The sequence below is a fragment of the Euphorbia lathyris genome, chromosome 8 (genome assembly GCF_963576675.1).
Source record: "Euphorbia lathyris chromosome 8, ddEupLath1.1, whole genome shotgun sequence".
Taxonomy (NCBI): domain Eukaryota; kingdom Viridiplantae; phylum Streptophyta; class Magnoliopsida; order Malpighiales; family Euphorbiaceae; genus Euphorbia; species Euphorbia lathyris.
Window position 1 is genome coordinate 59122913 of NC_088917.1, and position 13562 is coordinate 59136474.

At 43.0% G+C, this 13562-nt stretch overlaps 44 non-coding genes across 44 annotated transcripts; all 44 read left to right on the forward strand.

Annotated features, from left to right (window-relative positions):
* The first annotated feature begins 92 nt into the window (after nucleotides 1-92).
* LOC136204836 (5S ribosomal RNA) lies at nucleotides 93-210 on the forward strand. The gene has a single exon (XR_010675659.1). It is a non-coding gene; the product is annotated as a 5S ribosomal RNA (ribosomal RNA).
* Nucleotides 211-400: 190 nt separating this feature from the next.
* LOC136204809 (5S ribosomal RNA) lies at nucleotides 401-519 on the forward strand. The gene has a single exon (XR_010675634.1). It is a non-coding gene; the product is annotated as a 5S ribosomal RNA (ribosomal RNA).
* A 190-nt stretch (nucleotides 520-709) lies between these two features.
* Nucleotides 710-827, forward strand: LOC136204831 (5S ribosomal RNA). The gene has a single exon (XR_010675654.1). It is a non-coding gene; the product is annotated as a 5S ribosomal RNA (ribosomal RNA).
* Nucleotides 828-1020: 193 nt separating this feature from the next.
* LOC136204639 (5S ribosomal RNA) lies at nucleotides 1021-1139 on the forward strand. Its single transcript, XR_010675470.1, has one exon. It is a non-coding gene; the product is annotated as a 5S ribosomal RNA (ribosomal RNA).
* A 190-nt stretch (nucleotides 1140-1329) lies between these two features.
* On the forward strand, nucleotides 1330-1448 carry LOC136204538 (5S ribosomal RNA). Its single transcript, XR_010675373.1, has one exon. It is a non-coding gene; the product is annotated as a 5S ribosomal RNA (ribosomal RNA).
* A 188-nt stretch (nucleotides 1449-1636) lies between these two features.
* Nucleotides 1637-1754, forward strand: LOC136204862 (5S ribosomal RNA). The gene has a single exon (XR_010675683.1). It is a non-coding gene; the product is annotated as a 5S ribosomal RNA (ribosomal RNA).
* A 193-nt stretch (nucleotides 1755-1947) lies between these two features.
* Nucleotides 1948-2066, forward strand: LOC136204688 (5S ribosomal RNA). Its single transcript, XR_010675517.1, has one exon. It is a non-coding gene; the product is annotated as a 5S ribosomal RNA (ribosomal RNA).
* Nucleotides 2067-2255: 189 nt separating this feature from the next.
* Nucleotides 2256-2373, forward strand: LOC136204837 (5S ribosomal RNA). Its single transcript, XR_010675660.1, has one exon. It is a non-coding gene; the product is annotated as a 5S ribosomal RNA (ribosomal RNA).
* Nucleotides 2374-2563: 190 nt separating this feature from the next.
* On the forward strand, nucleotides 2564-2681 carry LOC136204772 (5S ribosomal RNA). The gene has a single exon (XR_010675598.1). It is a non-coding gene; the product is annotated as a 5S ribosomal RNA (ribosomal RNA).
* A 193-nt stretch (nucleotides 2682-2874) lies between these two features.
* On the forward strand, nucleotides 2875-2993 carry LOC136204550 (5S ribosomal RNA). Its single transcript, XR_010675384.1, has one exon. It is a non-coding gene; the product is annotated as a 5S ribosomal RNA (ribosomal RNA).
* Nucleotides 2994-3183: 190 nt separating this feature from the next.
* Nucleotides 3184-3302, forward strand: LOC136204539 (5S ribosomal RNA). The gene has a single exon (XR_010675374.1). It is a non-coding gene; the product is annotated as a 5S ribosomal RNA (ribosomal RNA).
* Nucleotides 3303-3490: 188 nt separating this feature from the next.
* On the forward strand, nucleotides 3491-3608 carry LOC136204829 (5S ribosomal RNA). Its single transcript, XR_010675652.1, has one exon. It is a non-coding gene; the product is annotated as a 5S ribosomal RNA (ribosomal RNA).
* Nucleotides 3609-3800: 192 nt separating this feature from the next.
* LOC136204712 (5S ribosomal RNA) lies at nucleotides 3801-3919 on the forward strand. The gene has a single exon (XR_010675539.1). It is a non-coding gene; the product is annotated as a 5S ribosomal RNA (ribosomal RNA).
* A 190-nt stretch (nucleotides 3920-4109) lies between these two features.
* On the forward strand, nucleotides 4110-4228 carry LOC136204792 (5S ribosomal RNA). Its single transcript, XR_010675618.1, has one exon. It is a non-coding gene; the product is annotated as a 5S ribosomal RNA (ribosomal RNA).
* Nucleotides 4229-4417: 189 nt separating this feature from the next.
* On the forward strand, nucleotides 4418-4536 carry LOC136204821 (5S ribosomal RNA). The gene has a single exon (XR_010675645.1). It is a non-coding gene; the product is annotated as a 5S ribosomal RNA (ribosomal RNA).
* Nucleotides 4537-4726: 190 nt separating this feature from the next.
* Nucleotides 4727-4844, forward strand: LOC136204773 (5S ribosomal RNA). Its single transcript, XR_010675599.1, has one exon. It is a non-coding gene; the product is annotated as a 5S ribosomal RNA (ribosomal RNA).
* Nucleotides 4845-5037: 193 nt separating this feature from the next.
* LOC136204593 (5S ribosomal RNA) lies at nucleotides 5038-5156 on the forward strand. The gene has a single exon (XR_010675426.1). It is a non-coding gene; the product is annotated as a 5S ribosomal RNA (ribosomal RNA).
* Nucleotides 5157-5345: 189 nt separating this feature from the next.
* Nucleotides 5346-5464, forward strand: LOC136204540 (5S ribosomal RNA). The gene has a single exon (XR_010675375.1). It is a non-coding gene; the product is annotated as a 5S ribosomal RNA (ribosomal RNA).
* A 189-nt stretch (nucleotides 5465-5653) lies between these two features.
* On the forward strand, nucleotides 5654-5771 carry LOC136204863 (5S ribosomal RNA). Its single transcript, XR_010675684.1, has one exon. It is a non-coding gene; the product is annotated as a 5S ribosomal RNA (ribosomal RNA).
* A 193-nt stretch (nucleotides 5772-5964) lies between these two features.
* Nucleotides 5965-6083, forward strand: LOC136204689 (5S ribosomal RNA). Its single transcript, XR_010675518.1, has one exon. It is a non-coding gene; the product is annotated as a 5S ribosomal RNA (ribosomal RNA).
* A 189-nt stretch (nucleotides 6084-6272) lies between these two features.
* On the forward strand, nucleotides 6273-6390 carry LOC136204838 (5S ribosomal RNA). Its single transcript, XR_010675661.1, has one exon. It is a non-coding gene; the product is annotated as a 5S ribosomal RNA (ribosomal RNA).
* A 190-nt stretch (nucleotides 6391-6580) lies between these two features.
* LOC136204774 (5S ribosomal RNA) lies at nucleotides 6581-6698 on the forward strand. Its single transcript, XR_010675600.1, has one exon. It is a non-coding gene; the product is annotated as a 5S ribosomal RNA (ribosomal RNA).
* Nucleotides 6699-6891: 193 nt separating this feature from the next.
* On the forward strand, nucleotides 6892-7010 carry LOC136204619 (5S ribosomal RNA). Its single transcript, XR_010675451.1, has one exon. It is a non-coding gene; the product is annotated as a 5S ribosomal RNA (ribosomal RNA).
* A 190-nt stretch (nucleotides 7011-7200) lies between these two features.
* Nucleotides 7201-7319, forward strand: LOC136204541 (5S ribosomal RNA). The gene has a single exon (XR_010675376.1). It is a non-coding gene; the product is annotated as a 5S ribosomal RNA (ribosomal RNA).
* A 188-nt stretch (nucleotides 7320-7507) lies between these two features.
* LOC136204830 (5S ribosomal RNA) lies at nucleotides 7508-7625 on the forward strand. Its single transcript, XR_010675653.1, has one exon. It is a non-coding gene; the product is annotated as a 5S ribosomal RNA (ribosomal RNA).
* Nucleotides 7626-7817: 192 nt separating this feature from the next.
* On the forward strand, nucleotides 7818-7936 carry LOC136204713 (5S ribosomal RNA). Its single transcript, XR_010675540.1, has one exon. It is a non-coding gene; the product is annotated as a 5S ribosomal RNA (ribosomal RNA).
* A 190-nt stretch (nucleotides 7937-8126) lies between these two features.
* Nucleotides 8127-8245, forward strand: LOC136204793 (5S ribosomal RNA). Its single transcript, XR_010675619.1, has one exon. It is a non-coding gene; the product is annotated as a 5S ribosomal RNA (ribosomal RNA).
* A 189-nt stretch (nucleotides 8246-8434) lies between these two features.
* On the forward strand, nucleotides 8435-8553 carry LOC136204833 (5S ribosomal RNA). The gene has a single exon (XR_010675656.1). It is a non-coding gene; the product is annotated as a 5S ribosomal RNA (ribosomal RNA).
* Nucleotides 8554-8742: 189 nt separating this feature from the next.
* On the forward strand, nucleotides 8743-8860 carry LOC136204776 (5S ribosomal RNA). The gene has a single exon (XR_010675602.1). It is a non-coding gene; the product is annotated as a 5S ribosomal RNA (ribosomal RNA).
* A 193-nt stretch (nucleotides 8861-9053) lies between these two features.
* LOC136204594 (5S ribosomal RNA) lies at nucleotides 9054-9172 on the forward strand. The gene has a single exon (XR_010675427.1). It is a non-coding gene; the product is annotated as a 5S ribosomal RNA (ribosomal RNA).
* A 189-nt stretch (nucleotides 9173-9361) lies between these two features.
* Nucleotides 9362-9480, forward strand: LOC136204542 (5S ribosomal RNA). The gene has a single exon (XR_010675377.1). It is a non-coding gene; the product is annotated as a 5S ribosomal RNA (ribosomal RNA).
* Nucleotides 9481-9669: 189 nt separating this feature from the next.
* LOC136204864 (5S ribosomal RNA) lies at nucleotides 9670-9787 on the forward strand. The gene has a single exon (XR_010675685.1). It is a non-coding gene; the product is annotated as a 5S ribosomal RNA (ribosomal RNA).
* Nucleotides 9788-9980: 193 nt separating this feature from the next.
* Nucleotides 9981-10099, forward strand: LOC136204714 (5S ribosomal RNA). The gene has a single exon (XR_010675541.1). It is a non-coding gene; the product is annotated as a 5S ribosomal RNA (ribosomal RNA).
* Nucleotides 10100-10289: 190 nt separating this feature from the next.
* Nucleotides 10290-10408, forward strand: LOC136204795 (5S ribosomal RNA). Its single transcript, XR_010675620.1, has one exon. It is a non-coding gene; the product is annotated as a 5S ribosomal RNA (ribosomal RNA).
* Nucleotides 10409-10597: 189 nt separating this feature from the next.
* LOC136204845 (5S ribosomal RNA) lies at nucleotides 10598-10716 on the forward strand. Its single transcript, XR_010675667.1, has one exon. It is a non-coding gene; the product is annotated as a 5S ribosomal RNA (ribosomal RNA).
* Nucleotides 10717-10905: 189 nt separating this feature from the next.
* Nucleotides 10906-11024, forward strand: LOC136204674 (5S ribosomal RNA). Its single transcript, XR_010675504.1, has one exon. It is a non-coding gene; the product is annotated as a 5S ribosomal RNA (ribosomal RNA).
* A 190-nt stretch (nucleotides 11025-11214) lies between these two features.
* Nucleotides 11215-11333, forward strand: LOC136204778 (5S ribosomal RNA). Its single transcript, XR_010675604.1, has one exon. It is a non-coding gene; the product is annotated as a 5S ribosomal RNA (ribosomal RNA).
* A 192-nt stretch (nucleotides 11334-11525) lies between these two features.
* Nucleotides 11526-11644, forward strand: LOC136204621 (5S ribosomal RNA). The gene has a single exon (XR_010675453.1). It is a non-coding gene; the product is annotated as a 5S ribosomal RNA (ribosomal RNA).
* A 189-nt stretch (nucleotides 11645-11833) lies between these two features.
* LOC136204675 (5S ribosomal RNA) lies at nucleotides 11834-11952 on the forward strand. Its single transcript, XR_010675505.1, has one exon. It is a non-coding gene; the product is annotated as a 5S ribosomal RNA (ribosomal RNA).
* A 190-nt stretch (nucleotides 11953-12142) lies between these two features.
* LOC136204304 (5S ribosomal RNA) lies at nucleotides 12143-12261 on the forward strand. Its single transcript, XR_010675149.1, has one exon. It is a non-coding gene; the product is annotated as a 5S ribosomal RNA (ribosomal RNA).
* Nucleotides 12262-12451: 190 nt separating this feature from the next.
* Nucleotides 12452-12570, forward strand: LOC136204374 (5S ribosomal RNA). The gene has a single exon (XR_010675217.1). It is a non-coding gene; the product is annotated as a 5S ribosomal RNA (ribosomal RNA).
* A 190-nt stretch (nucleotides 12571-12760) lies between these two features.
* LOC136204950 (5S ribosomal RNA) lies at nucleotides 12761-12879 on the forward strand. The gene has a single exon (XR_010675760.1). It is a non-coding gene; the product is annotated as a 5S ribosomal RNA (ribosomal RNA).
* A 188-nt stretch (nucleotides 12880-13067) lies between these two features.
* LOC136204556 (5S ribosomal RNA) lies at nucleotides 13068-13186 on the forward strand. The gene has a single exon (XR_010675390.1). It is a non-coding gene; the product is annotated as a 5S ribosomal RNA (ribosomal RNA).
* A 189-nt stretch (nucleotides 13187-13375) lies between these two features.
* On the forward strand, nucleotides 13376-13494 carry LOC136204546 (5S ribosomal RNA). The gene has a single exon (XR_010675380.1). It is a non-coding gene; the product is annotated as a 5S ribosomal RNA (ribosomal RNA).
* Nucleotides 13495-13562: the final 68 nt, after the last annotated feature.

Below are 13562 nucleotides of genomic sequence, written 5' to 3' on the forward strand. Positions count from 1 at the left end.
GAATTTATGAATTTTTACCATTTTTTAGATTCAATTATCTATATTTTAAATGAGAGGGATGGGATATATGCGGCGAGGGAGCGTAGGATGACGGGTGCGATCATACCAGCACTAATGCACCGGATCCCATCAGAACTCCGAAGTTAAATGTGCTTGGCGAGAGTAGTACTAAGATAAGTGACCTCTTGGGAAGTCCTCGTGTTGCACCCCCAAACCTTTTTTTTTCCCGCAGCATCTTTTGTTTATTCCCGAAGGGAGCTAGTCCCCGTATTTTCCCTAAAATCGGTTTCTTTCACTGAAAATTTGGTGAATTTACGAATTTTTACCATTTTTTAGATTCAATTATCTATATTTTAAATGAGAGGGATGGGATATATGCGGCGAGGGAGCGTAGGATGACGGGTGCGATCATACCAGCACTAATGCACCGGATCCCATCAGAACTCCGAAGATAAACGTGCTTGGGCGAGAGTAGTACTAAGATGGGTGACCTCTTGGGAAGTCCTCGTGTTGCACCCCCAAACCTTTTTTTTTCCCGCAGCATCTTTTGTTTATTCCCGAAGGGAGCTTGTCGCCGTATTTTCCGTAAAATCGGTTTCTTTCACTGAAAATTTGGTGAATTTACGAATTTTTACCATTTTTTAGATTCAATTATCTATATTTTAAATGAGAGAGATGGGATATATGCGGCAAGGGAGCGTAGGATGACGGGTGCGATCATACCAGCACTAATGCACCGGATCCCATCAGAACTCCGAAGTTAAACGTGCTTGGGCAAGAGTAGTACTAGATCGGTGACCTCTTGGAAAGTCCTCGTGTTGCACCCCCAAACCTTCTTTTTTTTTCCCGCAACATCTTTTGTTTATTCCCGAAGGGAGCTTGTGCCCGTATTTTCTCTAAAATCGGTTTCTTTCACTGAAAATTTGGTGAATTTACGAATTTTTACCATTTTTTAGAATCAATTATCTATATTTTAAATGAGAGGGATGGGATATATGCGGCGAGGGGGCGTAGGATGATCGGTGCGATCATACCAGCACTAATGCACCGGATCCCATCAGAACTCCGAAGCTAAACGTGCTTGGGTGAGAGTAGTACTAAGATGGGTGACCTCTTGGGAAGTCCTCGTGTTGCACCCCCAAACCTTTTTTTTTCCCGCAGCATCTTTTGTTTATTCCCGAAGGGAGCTTGTCCCCGTATTTTCCGTAAAATCGGTTTCTTTCACTGAAAATTTGGTGAATTTACGAATTTTTACCATTTTTTAGATTCAATTATCTATATTTTAAATGAGAGGGATGGGATATATGCGGCGAGGGAGCGTAGGATGACGGGTGCGATCATACCAGCACTAATGCACCGGATCCCATCAGAACTCCGAAGATAAACGTGCTTGGGCGAGAGTAGTACTAAAATGGGTGACCTCTTGGGAAGTCCTCGTGTTGCACCCCCAAACCTTTTTTTTCCCGCAGCATCTTTTGTTTATTCCCGAAGGGAGATTGTCCCCGTATTTTTCGTAAAATCGGTTTCTTTCACTGAAAATTTGGTGAATTTACGAATTTTTACCATTTTTAGATTCAATTATCTATATTTTAAATGAGAGGGATGGGATATATGCGGCGAGGGAGCGTAGAATGACGGGTGCGATCATACCAGCACTAATGCACCGGATCCCATCAGAACTCCGAAGTGAAACGTGCTTGGGCGAGAGTAGTACTAGATCGATGACCACTTGGTAAGTCCTCGTGTTGCACCCCCAAACCTTCTTTTTTTTTCCCGCAGCATCTTTTATTTATTCCCGAAGGGAGCTTGTGCCCGTATTTTCCCTAAAATCAGTTTCTTTCACTGAAAATTTGGTGAATTTATGAATTTTTACCATTTTTTAGATTCAATTATCTATATTTTAAATGAGAGGGATGGGATATATGCGGCGAGGGAGCATAGGATGACCGGTGCGATCATACCAGCACTAATGCACCGGATTCCATCATAACTCCGAAGTTAAACGTGCTTGGGCGAGAGTAGTACTAAGATGGGTGACCTCTTGGGAAGTCCTCGTGTTGCACCCCCAAACCTTTTTTTCCCCGCAGCATCTTTTGTTTATTCCCGAAGGGAGCTTGTGCCCGTATTTTCCCTAAAATCGGTTTCTTTCATTGAAAATTTGGTGAATTTATGAATTTTTACCATTTTTTAGATTCAATTATCTATATTTTAAATGAGAGGGATGGGATATATGCGGCGAGGGAGCGTAGGATGACGGGTGCGATCATACCAGCACTAATGCACCGGATCCCATCAGAACTCCGAAGTTAAATGTGCTTGGCGAGAGTAGTACTAAGATAAGTGACCTCTTGGGAAGTCCTCGTGTTGCACCCCCAAACCTTTTTTTTTCCCGCAGCATCTTTTGTTTATTCCCGAAGGGAGCTAGTCCCCGTATTTTCCCTAAAATCGGTTTCTTTCACTGAAAATTTGGTGAATTTACGAATTTTTACCATTTTTTAGATTCAATTATCTATATTTTAAATGAGAGGGATGGGATATATGCGGCGAGGGAGCGTAGGATGACGGGTGCGATCATACCAGCACTAATGCACCGGATCCCATCAGAACTCCGAAGTTAAACGTGCTTGGGCAAGAGTAGTACTAGATCGGTGACCTCTTGGGAAGTCCTCGTGTTGCACCCCCAAACCTTCTTTTTTTTTCCCGCAACATCTTTTGTTTATTCCCGAAGGGAGCTTGTGCCCGTATTTTCTCTAAAATCGGTTTCTTTCACTGAAAATTTGGTGAATTTACGAATTTTTACCATTTTTTAGATTCAATTATCTATATTTTAAATGAGAGGGATGGGATATATGCGGCGAGGGAGCGTAGGATGACGGGTGCGATCATACCAGCACTAATGCACCGGATCCCATCAGAACCCCGAAGTTAAACGTGCTTGGGCGAGAGTAGTACTAAGATGGGTGACCTCTTGGGAAGTCCTCGTGTTGCACCCCCAAATCTTTTTTTTTCCCGCAGCATCTTTTGTTTATTCCCGAAGGGAGCTTGTCCCCGTATTTTCCCTAAAATCGGTTTCTTTCACTGAAAATTTGGTGAATTTACGAATTTTTACCATTTTTTAGATTCAATTATCTATATTTTAAATGAGAGGGATGGGATATATGCGGCGAGGGAGCGTAGGATGACGGGTGCGATCATACCAGCACTAATGCACCGGATCCCATCAGAACTCCGAAGATAAACGTGCTTGGGCGAGAGTAGTACTAAAATGGGTGACCTCTTGGGAAGTCCTCGTGTTGCACCCCCAAACCTTTTTTTTCCCGCAGCATCTTTTGTTTATTCCCGAAGGGAGATTGTCCCCGTATTTTTCGTAAAATCGGTTTCTTTCACTGAAAATTTGGTGAATTTACGAATTTTTACCATTTTTAGATTCAATTATCTATATTTTAAATGAGAGGGATGGGATATATGCGGCGAGGGAGCGTAGAATGACGGGTGCGATCATACCAGCACTAATGCACCGGATCCCATCAGAACTCCGAAGTGAAACGTGCTTGGGCGAGAGTAGTACTAGATCGGTGACCTCTTGGTAAGTCCTCGTGTTGCACCCCCAAACCTTCTTTTTTTTCCCGCAGCATCTTTTATTTATTCCCGAAGGGAGCTTGTGCCCGTATTTTCCCTAAAATCGGTTTCTTTCACTGAAAATTTGGTGAATTTATGAATTTTTACCATTTTTTAGATTCAATTATCTATATTTTAAATGAGAGGGATGGGATATATGCGGCGAGGGAGCGTAGGATGACCGGTGCGATCATACCAGCACTAATCTACCGGATCCCATCAGAACTCCGAAGTTAAACATGCTTGGGCGAGAGTAGTACTAAGATGGGTGACCTCTTGGGAAGTCCTCGTGTTGCACCCCCAAACCTTTTTTTTTCCCGCAGCATCTTTTGTTTATTCCCGAAGGGAGCTTGTCCCCGTATTTTCCCTAAAATCGGTTTCTTTCACTGAAAATTTGGTGAATTTACGAATTTTTACCATTTTTTAGATTCAATTATCTATATTTTAAATGAGAGGGATGGGATATATGCGGCGAGGGAGCGTAGGATGACGGGTGCGATCATACCAGCACTAATGCACTGGATCCCATCAGAACTCCGAAGACAAATGTGCTTGGGCGAAAGTAGTACTAAGATGGGTGACCTCTTGGGAAGTCCTCGTGTTGCACACCCAAACCTTTTTTTTCCCGTAGCATCTTTTGTTTATTCCCGAAGGGAGCTTGTCCCCGTATTTTCCCTAAAATCGGTTTCTTTCACTGAAAATTTGGTGAATTTACAAATTTTTACCATTTTTTAGATTCAATTATCTATATTTTAAATGAGAGGGATGGGATATATGCGGCGAGGGAGCGTAGGATGACGGGTGCGATCATACCAGCACTAATGCACCGGATCCCATCAGAACTCCGAAGATAAACGTGCTTGGGCGAGAGTAGTACTAAGATGGGTGACCTCTTGGGAAGTCCTCGTGTTGCACCCCCAAACCTTTTTTTTTCCCGCAGCATCTTTTGTTTATTCCCGAAGGGAGCTTGTCCCCGTATTTTCCCTAAAATCGGTTTCTTTCACTGAAAATTTGATGAATTTACGAATTTTTACCATTTTTTAGATTCAATTATCTATATTTTAAATGAGAGGGATGGGATATATGCGGCGAGGGAGAATAGGATGACGGGTGCGATCATACCAGCACTAATGCACCGGATCCCATCAGAACTCCGAAGTTAAACGTGCTTGGGCAAGAGTAGTACTAGATCGGTGACCTCTTGGGAAGTCCTCGTGTTGCACCCCCAAACCTTCTTTTTTTTTCCCGCAACATCTTTTGTTTATTCCCGAAGGGAGCTTGTGCCCGTATTTTCTCTAAAATCGGTTTCTTTCACTGAAAATTTGGTGAATTTACGAATTTTTACCATTTTTTAGATTCAATTATCTATATTTTAAATGAGAGGGATGGGATATATGCGGCGAGGGAGCGTAGGATGACCGGTGCGATCATACCAGCACTAATGCACCGGATCCCATCAGAACTCCGAAGATAAACGTGCTTGGGCGAGAGTAGTACTAAGATGGGTGACCTCTTGGGAAGTCCTCGTGTTGCACCCCCAAACCTTTTTTTTCCCGCAGCATCTTTTGTTTATTCCCGAAGGGAGCTTGTCCCCGTATTTTCCCTAAAATCGGTTTCTTTCACTGAAAATTTGGTGAATTTACGAATTTTTACCATTTTTTAGATTCAATTATCTATATTTTAAATGAGAGGGATGGGATATATGCGGCGAGGGAGCGTAGGATGACGGGTGCGATCATACCAGCACTAATGCACCGGATCCCATCAGAACTCCGAAGATAAACGTGCTTGGGCGAGAGTAGTACTAAAATGGGTGACCTCTTGGGAAGTCCTCGTGTTGCACCCCCAAACCTTTTTTTTTCCCGCAGCATCTTTTGTTTATTCCCGAAGGGAGATTGTCCCCGTATTTTTCGTAAAATCGGTTTCTTTCACTGAAAATTTGGTGAATTTACGAATTTTTACCATTTTTAGATTCAATTATCTATATTTTAAATGAGAGGGATGGGATATATGCGGCGAGGGAGCGTAGAATGACGGGTGCGATCATACCAGCACTAATGCACCGGATCCCATCAGAACTCCGAAGTGAAACGTGCTTGGGCGAGAGTAGTACTAGATCGGTGACCTCTTGGTAAGTCGTCGTGTTGCACCCCCAAACCATCTTTTTTTTTCCCGCAGCATCTTTTATTTATTCCCGAAGGGAGCTTGTGCCCGTATTTTCCCTAAAATCGGTTTCTTTCACTGAAAATTTGGTGAATTTATGAATTTTTACCATTTTTTAGATTCAATTATCTATATTTTAAATGAGAGGGATGGGATATATGCGGCGAGGGAGCATAGGATGACCGGTGCGATCATACCAGCACTAATGCACCGGATTCCATCATAACTCCGAAGTTAAACGTGCTTGGGCGAGAGTAGTACTAAGATGGGTGACCTCTTGGGAAGTCCTCGTGTTGCACCCCCAAACCTTTTTTTCCCCGCAGCATCTTTTGTTTATTCCCGAAGGGAGCTTGTGCCCGTATTTTCCCTAAAATCGGTTTCTTTCATTGAAAATTTGGTGAATTTATGAATTTTTACCATTTTTTAGATTCAATTATCTATATTTTAAATGAGAGGGATGGGATATATGCGGCGAGGGAGCGTAGGATGACGGGTGCGATCATACCAGCACTAATGCACCGGATCCCATCAGAACTCCGAAGTTAAATGTGCTTGGCGAGAGTAGTACTAAGATAAGTGACCTCTTGGGAAGTCCTCGTGTTGCACCCCCAAACCTTTTTTTTTCCCGCAGCATCTTTTGTTTATTCCCGAAGGGAGCTAGTCCCCGTATTTTCCCTAAAATCGGTTTCTTTCACTGAAAATTTGGTGAATTTACGAATTTTTACCATTTTTTAGATTCAATTATCTATATTTTAAATGAGAGGGATGGGATATATGCGGCGAGGGAGCGTAGGATGACGGGTGCGATCATACCAGCACTAATGCACCGGATCCCATCAGAACTCCGAAGTTAAACGTGCTTGGGCAAGAGTAGTACTAGATCGGTGACCTCTTGGGAAGTCCTCGTGTTGCACCCCCAAACCTTCTTTTTTTTTCCCGCAACATCTTTTGTTTATTCCCGAAGGGAGCTTGTGCCCGTATTTTCTCTAAAATCGGTTTCTTTCACTGAAAATTTGGTGAATTTACGAATTTTTACCATTTTTTAGATTCAATTATCTATATTTTAAATGAGAGGGATGGGATATATGCGGCGAGGGAGCGTAGGATGACGGGTGCGATCATACCAGCACTAATGCACCGGATCCCATCAGAACTCCGAAGTTAAACGTGCTTGGGCGAGAGTAGTACTAAGATGGGTGACCTCTTGGGAAGTCCTCGTGTTGCACCCCCAAATCTTTTTTTTTCCCGCAGCATCTTTTGTTTATTCCCGAAGGGAGCTTGTCCCCGTATTTTCCCTAAAATCGGTTTCTTTCACTGAAAATTTGGTGAATTTACGAATTTTTACCATTTTTTAGATTCAATTATCTATATTTTAAATGAGAGGGATGGGATATATGCGGCGAGGGAGCGTAGGATGACGGGTGCGATCATACCAGCACTAATGCACCGGATCCCATCAGAACTCCGAAGATAAACGTGCTTGGGCGAGAGTAGTACTAAAATGGGTGACCTCTTGGGAAGTCCTCGTGTTGCACCCCCAAACCTTTTTTTTCCCGCAGCATCTTTTGTTTATTCCCGAAGGGAGATTGTCCCCGTATTTTTCGTAAAATCGGTTTCTTTCACTGAAAATTTGGTGAATTTACGAATTTTTACCATTTTTAGATTCAATTATCTATATTTTAAATGAGAGGGATGGGATATATGCGGCGAGGGAGCGTAGAATGACGGGTGCGATCATACCAGCACTAATGCACCGGATCCCATCAGAACTCCGAAGTGAAACGTGCTTGGGCGAGAGTAGTACTAGATCGGTGACCTCTTGGTAAGTCCTCGTGTTGCACCCCCAAACCTTCTTTTTTTTCCCGCAGCATCTTTTATTTATTCCCGAAGGGAGCTTGTGCCCGTATTTTCCCTAAAATCGGTTTCTTTCACTGAAAATTTGGTGAATTTATGAATTTTTACCATTTTTTAGATTCAATTATCTATATTTTAAATGAGAGGGATGGGATATATGCGGCGAGGGAGCGTAGGATGACCGGTGCGATCATACCAGCACTAATCTACCGGATCCCATCAGAACTCCGAAGTTAAACATGCTTGGGCGAGAGTAGTACTAAGATGGGTGACCTCTTGGGAAGTCCTCGTGTTGCACCCCCAAACCTTTTTTTTTCCCGCAGCATCTTTTGTTTATTCCCGAAGGGAGCTTGTCCCCGTATTTTCCCTAAAATCGGTTTCTTTCACTGAAAATTTGGTGAATTTACGAATTTTTACCATTTTTTAGATTCAATTATCTATATTTTAAATGAGAGGGATGGGATATATGCGGCGAGGGAGCGTAGGATGACGGGTGCGATCATACCAGCACTAATGCACTGGATCCCATCAGAACTCCGAAGACAAATGTGCTTGGGCGAAAGTAGTACTAAGATGGGTGACCTCTTGGGAAGTCCTCGTGTTGCACACCCAAACCTTTTTTTTCCCGTAGCATCTTTTGTTTATTCCCGAAGGGAGCTTGTCCCCGTATTTTCCCTAAAATCGGTTTCTTTCACTGAAAATTTGGTGAATTTACAAATTTTTACCATTTTTTAGATTCAATTATCTATATTTTAAATGAGAGGGATGGGATATATGCGGCGAGGGAGCGTAGGATGACGGGTGCGATCATACCAGCACTAATGCACCGGATCCCATCAGAACTCCGAAGATAAACGTGCTTGGGCGAGAGTAGTACTAAGATGGGTGACCTCTTGGGAAGTCCTCGTGTTGCACCCCCAAACCTTTTTTTTCCCGCAGCATCTTTTGTTTATTCCCGAAGGGAGCTTGTCCCCGTATTTTCCCTAAAATCGGTTTCTTTCACTGAAAATTTGATGAATTTACGAATTTTTACCATTTTTTAGATTCAATTATCTATATTTTAAATGAGAGGGATGGGATATATGCGGCGAGGGAGAATAGGATGACGGGTGCGATCATACCAGCACTAATGCACCGGATCCCATCAGAACTCCGAAGTTAAACGTGCTTGGGCAAGAGTAGTACTAGATCGGTGACCTCTTGGGAAGTCCTCGTGTTGCACCCCCAAACCTTCTTTTTTTTTCCCGCAACATCTTTTGTTTATTCCCGAAGGGAGCTTGTGCCCGTATTTTCTCTAAAATCGGTTTCTTTCACTGAAAATTTGGTGAATTTACGAATTTTTACCATTTTTTAGATTCAATTATCTATATTTTAAATGAGAGGGATGGGATATATGCGGCGAGGGAGCGTAGGATGACCGGTGCGATCATACCAGCACTAATGCACCGGATCCCATCAGAACTCCGAAGATAAACGTGCTTGGGCGAGAGTAGTACTAAGATGGGTGACCTCTTGGGAAGTCCTCGTGTTGCACCCCCAAACCTTTTTTTTCCCGCAGCATCTTTTGTTTATTCCCGAAGGGAGCTTGTCCCCGTATTTTCCCTAAAATCGGTTTCTTTCACTGAAAATTTGGTGAATTTACGAATTTTTACCATTTTTTAGATTCAATTATCTATATTTTAAATGAGAGGGATGGGATATATGCGGCGAGGGAGCGTAGGATGACGGGTGCGATCATACCAGCACTAATGCACCGGATCCCATCAGAACTCCGAAGATAAACGTGCTTGGGCGAGAGTAGTACTAAAATGGGTGACCTCTTGGGAAGTCCTCGTGTTGCACCCCCAAACCTTTTTTTTTCCCGCAGCATCTTTTGTTTATTCCCGAAGAGAGATTGTCCCCGTATTTTTCGTAAAATCGGTTTCTTTCACTGAAAATTTGGTGAATTTACGAATTTTTACCATTTTTAGATTCAATTATCTATATTTTAAATGAGAGGGATGGGATATATGCGGCGAGGGAGCGTAGAATGACGGGTGCGATCATACCAGCACTAATGCACCGGATCCCATCAGAACTCCGAAGTGAAACGTGCTTGGGCGAGAGTAGTACTAGATCGGTGACCTCTTGGTAAGTCGTCGTGTTGCACCCCCAAACCATCTTTTTTTTTCCCGCAGCATCTTTTATTTATTCCCGAAGGGAGCTTGTGCCCGTATTTTCCCTAAAATCGGTTTCTTTCACTGAAAATTTGGTGAATTTATGAATTTTTACCATTTTTTAGATTCAATTATCTATATTTTAAATGAGAGGGATGGGATATATGCGGCGAGGGAGCGTAGGATGACCGGTGCGATCATACCAGCACTAATCTACCGGATCCCATCAGAACTCCGAAGTTAAACATGCTTGGGCGAGAGTAGTACTAAGATGGGTGACCTCTTGGGAAGTCCTCGTGTTGCACCCCCAAACCTTTTTTTTTCCCGCAGCATCTTTTGTTTATTCCCGAAGGGAGCTTGTCCCCGTATTTTCCCTAAAATCGGTTTCTTTCACTGAAAATTTGGTGAATTTACGAATTTTTACCATTTTTTAGATTCAATTATCTATATTTTAAATGAGAGGGATGGGATATATGCGGCGAGGGAGCGTAGGATGACGGGTGCGATCATACCAGCACTAATGCACTGGATCCCATCAGAACTCCGAAGACAAATGTGCTTGGGCGAAAGTAGTACTAAGATGGGTGACCTCTTGGGAAGTCCTCGTGTTGCACACCCAAACCTTTTTTTTCCCGTAGCATCTTTTGTTTATTCCCGAAGGGAGCTTGTCCCCGTATTTTCCCTAAAATCGGTTTCTTTCACTGAAAATTTGGTGAATTTACAAATTTTTACCATTTTTTAGATTCAATTATCTATATTTTAAATGAGAGGGATGGGATATATGCGGCGAGGGAGCGTAGGATGACGGGTGCGATCATACCAGCACTAATGCACCGGATCCCATCAGAACTCCGAAGATAAACGTGCTTGGGCGAGAGTAGTACTAAGATGGGTGACCTCTTGGGAAGTCCTCGTGTTGCACCCCCAAACCTTTTTTTTCCCGCAGCATCTTTTGTTTATTCCCCAAGGGAGCTTGTCCCCGTATTTTCCCTAAAATCGGTTTCTTTCACTGAAAATTTGGTGAATTTACGAATTTTTACCATTTTTTAGATTCAATTATCTATATTTTAAATGAGAGGGATGGGATATATGCGGCGAGGGAGCGTAGGATGACGGGTGCGATCATAACAGCACTAATGCACCGGATCCCATCAGAACTCCGAAGTTAAACGTGCTTGGGCGAGAGTAGTACTAAGATGGGTGACCTGTTGGGAAGTCCTCGTGTTGCACCCACAAACCTTTTTTTTCCCCGCAGCATCTTTTGTTTATTCCCGAAGGGAGCTTGTGCCCGTATTTTCCCTAAAATCGGTTTCTTTCACTGAAAATTTGGTGAATTTACGAATTTTTACCATTTTTTAGATTCAATTATCTATATTTTAAATGAGAGGGATGGGATATATGCGGCGAGGGAGCGTAGGATGACGGGTGCGATCATACAAGCACTAATGCACCGGATCCCATCAGAACTCCGAAGCTAAACGTGCTTGGAAGAGAGTAGTACTAAGATGGGTGACCTCTTGGGAAGTCCTCGTGTTGCACCCCCAAACCTTCTTTTTTTTTCCCGCAGCATCTTTTGTTTATTCCCGAAGGGAGCTTGTCCCCGTATTTTTCATAAAATCGGTTTCTTTCACTGAAAATTTGGTGAATTTACGAATTTTTACCATTTTTAGATTCAATTATCTATATTTTAAATGAGAGGGATGGGATATATGCGGCGAGGGAGCGTAGGATGACGGGTGCGATCATACCAGCACTAATGCACCGGATCCCATCAGAACTCCGAAGTTAAACGTGCTTGGGCGAGAGTAGTACTAAGATAGGTGACCTCTTGGAAAGTCCTCGTGTTGCACCCCCCAAACCTTTTTTTCCCGCAGCATCTTTTGTTTATTCCCGAAGGGAGCTTGTCCCCGTATTTTCCCTAAAATCGGTTTCTTTCACTGAAAATTTGGTGAATTTACGAATTTTTACCATTTTTTAGATTCAATTATCTATATTTTAAATGAGAGGGATGAGATATATGCGGCGAGGGAGCGTAGGATGACGGGTGCGATCATACCAGCACTAATGCAACGGATCCCATCAGAACTCGGAAGTTAAACGTGCTTGGGCGAGAGTAGTACTAAGATGGGTGACCTCTTGGGAAGTCCTCGTGTTGCACCCCCAAACCTTTTTTTTTCCCGCAGCATCTTTTGTTTATTCCCGAAGGGAGCTTGTCCCCGTATTTTCCCTAAAATCGGTTTCTTTCACTGAAAATTTGGTGAATTTACGAATTTTTACCATTGTTTAGATTCAATTATCTATATTTTAAATGAGAGGGATGGGATATATGCGGCGAGGGAGCGTAGGATGACGGGTGCGATCATACCAGCACTAATGCACCGGATCCCATTAGAACTCCGAAGTTAAACGTGCTTGGGCGAGAGTAGTACTAAGATGGGTGACCTGTTGGGAAGTCCTCGTGTTGCACCCCCAAACCTTTTTTTTCCCCGCAGCATCTTTTGTTTATTCCCGAAGGGAGCTTGTCCCCGTATTTTCCCTAAAATCGGTTTCTTTCACTTAAAATTTGGTGAATTTACAAATTTTTACCATTTTTTAGATTCAATTATCTATATTTTAAATGAGAGGGATGGGATATATGCGGCGAGGGAGCGTAGGATGACGGGTGCGATCATACCAGCACTAATGCACCGGATCACATCAGAACTCCGAAGCTAAACGTGCTTGGGCGAGAGTAGTACTAAGATGGGTGACCTCTTGGGAAGTCCTCGTGTTGCACCCCCAAACCTTTTTTTTTCCCGCAGCACCTTTTGTTTATTCCCGAAGGGAGCTTGTCCCCGTATTTTCCCTAAAATCGGTTTCTTTCACTGAAAATTTGGTGAATTTACGAATTTTTACCATTTTTTAGATTCAATTATCTATATTTTAAATGAGAGGGATGGGATATATGCGGCGAGGGAGCGTAGGATGACGGGTGCGATCATACCAGCACTAATGCACCGGATCCCATCAGAACTCCGAAGATAAACGTGCTTGGGCGAGAGTAGTACTAAGATGGGTGACCACTTGGGAAGTCCTCGTGTTGCACCCCCAAACCTTTTTTTCCCGCAGCATCTTTTGTTTATTCCCCAAGGGAGCTTGTCCCCGTATTTTCCCTAAAATCGGTTTCTTTCACTGAAAATTTGGTGAATTTACGAATTTTTACCATTTTTTAGATTCAATTATCTATATTTTAAATGAGAGGGATGGGATATATACGGTGAGGGAACGTAGGATGACGGGTGCGATCATACCAGCACTAATGCACCGGATCCCATCAGAACTCCGAAGCTAAACGTGCTTGGGCGAGAGTAGTACTAAGATGGGTGACCTCTTGGGAAGTCCTCGTGTTGCACCCCCAAACCTTTTTTTTCCCGCAGCATCTTTTGTTTATTCCCGAAGGGAGCTTGTCCCCGTATTTTCCCTAAAATCGGTTTCTTTCACTGAAAATTTGATGAATTTACGAATTTTTACCATTTTTTAGATTCAATTATCTATATTTTAAATGAGAGGGATGGGATATATGCGGCGCAGGAGAATAGGATGACGGGTGCGATCATACCAGCACTAATGCACCGGATCCCATCAGAACTCCGAAGTGAAACGTGCTTGGGCGAGAGTAGTACTAAGATGGATGACCTCTTGGGAAGTCCTCGTGTTGCACCCCCAAATCTTTTTTTTTCCCGCAGCATCTTTTGTTTATTCCCGAAGGGATCTTGTCCCCGTATTTTCCCT